Source organism: Camelus bactrianus, chromosome 30 (genome assembly GCF_048773025.1).
Source record: "Camelus bactrianus isolate YW-2024 breed Bactrian camel chromosome 30, ASM4877302v1, whole genome shotgun sequence".
In the NCBI taxonomy this organism is placed as follows: domain Eukaryota; kingdom Metazoa; phylum Chordata; class Mammalia; order Artiodactyla; family Camelidae; genus Camelus; species Camelus bactrianus.
Genome location: NC_133568.1, coordinates 16,918,886 through 16,926,852, shown reverse-complemented (window position 1 = coordinate 16,926,852; position 7,967 = coordinate 16,918,886).

Here is a 7,967-nt window from a genome sequence, read left to right as displayed (position 1 = left end):
TGACAGCAGCTGCCACTGAGCAGTGAGTGACTCAGGGAAGACAGAAACTCCTACTCATCCTCCAGGTCTCCATTCAGATGTCCCCTTCTCCGAGAAGCCTTCTGTGACTTCTAAGTATGAGTCAGGAACTCCTGTCTTCCCACCTGCCTCCTCCCTTGAGGCACTAACCCTCCGGGGACACGTTGCTTGTTTCCTTATCTGGGTTCCCACTGAGCTGCCATCTCCTTCAGGGCAAAGCACCGGGGCTGGTTCGCTAGTTGTATGCCCAGCTCTGCTCTACGGGCTCGTGCACGGGAAGTGTTCAGTGAGTCTTTAGTGAATCAGTGAAACAAACACAGCCCTAAATCTGCTCAGAAAGAAGACAAAAACCCAGCTTTCCGAAGACAGCTCAGGAAAGAATCTGCAGCCATGGTGGCCAAAACAGAGGTTGGTCTGAGGCACGTGCTCGGGAGCCAGATGCTTTGTAGCGCAAAGAGGACAGGAATCAGCACGTGCAGATGACTTCATGCTTCCCCAAAGCAAGGATCGCTTTCACATGGCTCATGCTTTGGGAATCTCCCATTCCAAACAACTCCAAGTTGTAACATCAGTCACACTTGACCTAGCACCTTCTTGTCTTCTACCCCGTGGGGGAGAAACAATAATCCACCAACGCTGATACCAAGGTGCTTCCTTTTATTTTTTTTCTTTTTTCCCTTTCGATGCATCTGAATTTCTGGGATCTAGAATTTAAATGGGTGTCTCCCTGAGTGGGTCCCAATAAAACATTACCTAGGGAGATGAACACATATGAACCTCTTTTGGTTTCTTTATAGATTTCAAAATGCCTTTCATCAGCAAGAAAGTGTCATTTGACATTATTAATACCTAAAAAGCAATTGCATTTAATTGGAACACCTTGCATTTACCTCTGCTTTAAAAAGGCAAAGCAGGCTGCGCCGGGGCCATTGAGACCGTTACTTGTGCTTGGCTCTGCCACGGGCCCCCTCCATGGGGCCTCACTTTCCCTCTGTGTAAAATGGGTGGTTGGTTGAGAGTTTTAAGGTAGTTTCTGTTTCTCCAGGGATATTTCCAGTTTTGCTTGCTGACTTGGAAAATTTAGCTGCACCCTTGAGTCTTCCCTAGCCACAGTGAGAAACTCTATTCAGCTATGAGCTGTGACAGAGAACTAAGAGTGGCTTAAATACATAAAGTCCAGAGGGAGGCAGTCTGTGGGTGGGTGGTGTGGCACCGTGATGCAATCAGGGACCCAGGCTTTTCTTATCTTTCTGGTCCAGACTCAACAAATGGTTTCCATTTCAACGTCCCATCAGATCCAAGATGGTGACCAGCTCAGCAGCTGTCACGGCCACCTCACAGATGAGAAGACTCAGAAAAAGGATGTGTTTACTTTTAGAGCCTCCCTGGAACATCCAACATTCTGCCTACACCTCACCAGCCAGAACTTAGTCACACACCCATTTTACAGATGACAAAGCCAAGTCTGAGAAAGGTCACATGACCTGACAGAGGCACACAAATGGCTAGCAGCAGGCAGGCAGACCCTGTCTCCTAACTCCTAGTCCCGGAATGGGACCACCTTACAAGATGTTGTTTATTTTTTTCCACAGGGGATTAGCGTTCCGTGGAGAGGGACCGAAGGGGTGAGGCTCTGGGGCTCTACCAGGGGGAGAACCCGTTTTCATGGGGCCTGAAGTTTATACAACTGGTGGAGGGGGTGGGCTCTTTAAAAGAAAAAATAAAAAAACCTACAAAATTAAAAATACGAAATCAGGCACAAGGCCTTGGAGGGTCCCTGAAGTTTAAGTATTTTTAGCCTCTTGATGAACCTGCCACTGGGGTCCCATCATGGATTCAAACAAGTCAGCTCCTCCAACCTCCATTTTACATGACACTCCTGCATTAAGGAATTGCAGTTAAAAAACAAAACTTTGTAAAAAAGTTTGAAAATCAGTGCTCTGCACTAGCTGTCACTCAGCATTGCTCAGGACTGGCCAGAGTAGCCAATGAAGTCACCTGCCAGCATTTAATTGTCAACATTTTTGAGAAATTAAATTGTTTTAAGTGAGTCATAGGACATAGGCTTGGATAGGACGTAAGAGCTGGTACTTGGGGAAGCACAGTAACCTTTGACTCACAAGATGGAATTTGAATAATTCTTGATCAGGTGCCCCACAATCAGATGTCTAGATTGTTTAGATTTTAATACCTGTGAATTTAAAATTTTCAAATGAAGCATACATTAAAGAGCCCATTTTTTTGGCATGTGTTTTTGTTTTTTGTTTTTAAATTAATGGAGGTACTGGGGATTGAAGCCAGGACCTCGTGCATGCTAAGCATGCACTCTACTATTGAGCTATACTCTCCCCCTTTTTGGCACGTGTTTTAAATACTGGCATTTATTTCCATTAGTGGATGGGGGAAGGAGGGTGAGCTAGAATTCTCAGTGTGTGAGAATGTGAGGATCACCTTGGGATGTCCTCATCCTAAGGAAAGAGGAAGGTTAGAGCAATGAGCTTTATGCAGCTTCAAATCAGGGATAATCTAGAGAGAGTTGTCCTGAGTGGAGCGTGGGTTTTATGGGTTCGCTTCACCCCTTGTTTGTGGATTGTTCTTGCTTCCTAAAAGTGTTGTAGGACATTGGGGTCCATCCATCAGTGCTCAGGACCCTACTGAGAGGGTAACAAGGAAAAGAGGGGGAGAGGCATTGCCTCTGTAATGACCTTTCTCCCTCATCTCCCCAGATCCCGGGACAGGTTTCCTCGTTTGATGCTCCAGGGAACTGGTGTGGGCAGAGCCTGATAGAAGATCGTGGTCTTAGTGGAGGCAGCAGATTTAGAGGCAGTAGCATCAGGAAAGAAGGAGGGTACTTGCTCCCAGGTATTAGCCAGCTCTGTCTGTGAGATATCGGGAGCTGGCCGCTGGGGACTGCCTGACTTATTTGAAGAATTTGTGGAACTCTGTGCTAGCAGGTCAGAGTCAGACCGGGGAAACATAGGAGAGGTGATTTTCCTGTCATCTCAGATTCAAATTCCGCAGTACCCGTCAAATGCTGTTCCAAGGGAAACCTGAAAGGAAACACTGCCAAAACCCACCCAAACCCCCCAGAACAAAACAAAATGAAAAAACCAAACCAAACCAAACCAAACAACAACAAAAATTGCCAGCATTTATCTTGTTTAATCAGGAGACAGAGCACTGCCAAAGTGCCTCTCTATAAGCAGCTCCTGGTAACTCCCAATACTACAGCTCTGTAATACAGTTTGGAATCAAGGAGCACACATATGCATTATTTATATACACAAACTTTTTTACTTTGCATTTTCATGTAAGAATATACCTGGGGGATTTTTCGAACAACAGCCCAACTTGGTCTCCCTGATTTAAAAAGACAGTTGATTATTAGACCATTGGATGGACATGGCCTCTGTTAATGGACATCAAGGTCACCTCTGGTCTTTTGCAGTGAAAAATATGCTGCAATGAATATCTATGTACATTCACCTTTGTGTACGTGTTCAAATGCATCTCGAGGATAAATTCCTAGACACGAATTCTTAGGGCACAAGGCATGTATATTTAAAAATTCTGATATGTGTTTCTGAATTTCCTTACAAAGAAGTTGTACAATTTGCATTCATACCAACAGTGTATGAAAGTCCATGTCCATATAAACACTGCCAATGCAGTGCAGTACCAGACTTTTTTTTTTTTTTTGGTTTTGGTTTGTTTTTTGTTTTTTTTGGAGGGGAGTAATTTGGTCTGTTTGTTTGTTTATTTAATGGAGGTACTGGGGCTATTCCCTACCCTACCCCAGACAATTTTTTTTTTTTATCTTTGCCAACATAATAAGTGAAAATTTTTTCACAGTTTTTTTTGTTTTGTTTTGTTTTGTTTTGTTTGCATTTAGTTTGCTTTTCTTTGATTGGGAGGGATAACCACTCATGCTAGATGGCAGTTTAGGAAAATAAAAAAGGCAGAATTCATACAAAGCATAGGCGGCTCTAACTTTATGGAAAATTTGAATATCATTTTTTCTATGGTTCCAGTAACAGCATCAAACTTAACTCAGGTCCCGTTCCTAACAGAACAAAAAGTTTTCTTGTACTCAAGTCACCATTTCCGGAATGAAGTAAAGAAGGTCAAATCACAACCCATTAAATAATAGGAACCAGAGAGAAATAAGACGTTTTGAAGCCCTTAAAATAGTTGGTGGGTTGTGATTGATCAGATGTTTCCAGAAGCTGTTCTGATAAATGCATAAATATTCAAATATAGCAAATAAGTGGATAAATCATCAGCAGAAGATACTATACAGCTATTAAGAATATGACTATGCAAACCACTCATTTATTCTATAAGAACTAATAGGCACTTGGGGTGGCAGAGCAATCTTCTAGACCAAGAGAGACCAAGAAGAATAAGGGCCCGTCTTGGGTCTCAAAGGGCTCACAGTGCTGTGGGGAATGAGACAGGTAAATAGTTAAGATAAAATGGAGTAAAAGTTTCTCTAGATGTTAGGTGCAAAGTGCTTTGGGTACTGCTCTCCAGGGGAGACTGGGGCAAGGCTTTCCCAGAGGAAGTCACTTGGGAAATGAGATTGGATAGATGAGGGCTTTTCAAGCAGAGGGAACACCAAGTGCTAATCAAAATGCAGTGAATCGCAAACAGCTTGGAATAGGGGGAGGTTAGGTCTTGAAGGATGAGGGATGAAGTTGGAAAGGTAAACATGCTTTCATGTCACGATGGTAAATGGTGAAAACAGCAAAAGACAATACATGCAAATTTCTTACAATTACATAAAATTATGGCTGCATATACGAACAATAATCCCAAGGTATTTTGGAAAATTGTTGATTAAAGTCTAAATTATATGAATTAAGTTTAACTAGTGTTATTATTAATATACTGTTAAATACTTATATTATCGTTACATATCCATATAGATAACAGGTTATTAAAATCTCCTCTTTGTAGAAAAGAAAAACTGCAACCTAATCCCATATATTTACATGCTCATGGATGCAAAAGAAAGAGAAGTGAAATTTAATAATAGGCCTGGGAACATCTCTTGCAGGTTAAGCACGGGTAATAAACTCAGACACAGTTACCTGATGTTTAATGTTTCTTTTGCAATCCAATTTTTGAATTGAAAATGTTGGTCAGGAAAAAAAGCCACTAAGTAGTAAAGGAGGTGGAAAGCATATAAGTCAGAAGGAATTTGGAAAATTATTTGTGTAGAGACAATAGAATATATCATTTGTATCTGTTGTTTTAAATACCATTTAAAAGAAAGTGGGTCAGACTATTCGAAGCTGCTAATTTCATTTATTGCCAAGACAGGCTCTGGTGAGAGATATCTTCCTAAAATGCTTACAATTCTGGAGCTGGTCTAGACTGGCTGTGAAGAATTCACCTTCCAACCGGCTTCACCTTGACTGCCCAGCATGGGTTACAATAGCACCTAGAGTGGCATGAATACCTTTCCACTGGCATTAAATGCTTTAGCTTAAATGACCACCATGTTTAGCAAAGAACTGAATACAGGCAGTATCACCTCCCTGTAAACATATCTTTTAACCCTTGGCTCCTTCAGAAAAAAAATTCTAGGAAATGAATTTTTAGTAAAATTGAGCTAGTTCTCTTGGCAGTCACCCCAGCCTTCCTACCTGCATCATGGAAATGCACAGGAATGCTGCCAAGAAAAGGAAAAACAAAAAAAGAAACAGTTGGAGGAAATTACGAACTACAAAAGCTACACCCTCTTTTAGAAGTGACTGTTTAATAATTTCCCCCAGCAGCTTGCAAGGTAGGGGTTTTAATTACTGATTGGGAACGGCTTCTCAACAAAACCAGAAGGCTTATTCAACTCCACCTGGGGATGCTGAGAAAGTATGGCTGAGGCTAGTGGGATCAGGCCGCTGCCTGGACGAAGAAGTCATTGATCAAATGATTCATGGAAGACACAGTTCAAAATCAATTCTCATTGCGCGCGTGAGATACTTTCAGTCATTGCCCTGACAAGGCACTCTGAAATTTGGCACAGTTCTTTCAGAGAGGTCAAGGGTCAGGGCTTCCAAGTGATCAGCTTCCTTTATCAGCAGCATCAACTAACTGAGTCTCAGTTCCCAACAACCAGGAAGGTGCAGAAGGCTGACTTTGGGGAAAGTCAGTGAGAAAAGGTTTGACCATGCCCATTTCTGGTGGGTTCCAAGTGAGATGAATTTTCAAAGAATTTCTCTCACCTAGAATGAAACTCCTTCACCTTTTTGTACCTACCCTGACCACATTACTTAAAATTGCACCTCATTCTCCCACTTCTAATCTCTTAGCCCTGTTCTTTTTTTTCTTAAATGATTTTTAAAAAAAATTAAAGTATAGTTAATTTACAGTATTATTATTAGTTTCAGGTGTACAACATAGTGATTCAAAATGTTTATAAACTTCATTTAAAGTTATTATAAAATGTTGGCTATATTCCTTGTGCTATACAACATACCCTTGTAGCTTATTTTATTTTATACGTAGTAGTTTGAACCTTTTAATCCCCTTCTCTTATCTTGCACCTCCCCTCTTCCTTCTCCACTAGCTTGTTCTCTAGATCTGTGGGTCTGTTTCTATTTTGTTATATTCATTCATTTGTTTTATACTTTAGATTCCACATAAAAGTGATAATATACAGTATTTTCCTTTTCTCTCTGACTTATTTCACTTAGCATAATACCCTCTATGTCCATCCATGTTATTGCAAATGGCAAGATTTCATTCTTTTTTTTATGGCTGAGTAAGTAGTATGGCTCTTCTTTATCCATTCATCTGTTGATGGACACGTAGGTTGCTTCCATGTCTTGGCTATTGTAAATAATGTTGCTATGAACACTGGGGTGCATGTAGCTTTCTGAATTAGTGTTTTCATTTTCTTTGGATATATACCCATGACCTGATCATGTCAGTGCTATGGTCAAAACCTTTGCATTGTTTGCAGGTGCTGCTAAAGGCATGCTCCCTGCACCGCCTCCCCCCACCCCCAACTATTTAGCCTATATTCAGTTGAGGCCCCAATTCCCTTGCTGGTCTTACCTTTTAACACTGCACTCCCAGGCATCTGGTCTATCTATCCCACTGTCACTAAGCCAGCCCTGTGTTTTCTGGCTTCTGGACCTTTGCTCTGTTGTTGGGTTCAGAAAATAAGCACTGGAAGGAATCATTTGAGATTATCTGGTCCAGACCCATTTTATGGATGAGGAAATTGAGGCCCAGAGTGATTAAATGACTGACCAGCACCACCTAGTCAAAGACAAGTGTGACTAATGAAAAAGAAACCCAAGGCAATATAGTGTTTAACAATATCAGTTGAATCTTTCATATACTGAAGATCAAATCTGTAGACCACTCTTTGAATACCCTCTCCTCACAACCCTGATCCATAAAAGTGTGAATTTTGAGTCCTATCTCAAGCATGGCCCCTTCAGTGAAGTCTCCCTAAAGTCCTCCCTTGGGAGTCTGAACTCTCAGGCCAATGACCTGAACTCTCTGATCTATAGGCAACTAGTTGTTTGTCTGTGAGTCTTATCACTCCTATTACATTTTAAGCAAATTCTCTGATTCATCTTTTACTTTCCTCCATTCTTATACCACACTGTCCACAGCAGGTGAGCGGTAAATTCCGCAGAGAAGAGTTTCTGGCACAGGGAGTGTAATGTATATGCACTGCCGGCAAGGGTCGAATTCACGCGCCCAAACACCAGCTAGCAACCATGCACGTGAGTCCACAGTTTCCAGCTATACCGTGCACCCTGGTTCCTTTTGACTCCACACTAATAAAGGTGAGGGAATTTGGTCTCAGCAGAAAGCCTGCTTGCTACAATTAGTGGGTAGGTTTCCCGACTTCTTTTGGCGCCTTCTCTTCCCCCACCCTCCGCGCGGCGAACCGCGACGCGCATTCGGCGACCGGTCCCGGAACGTGA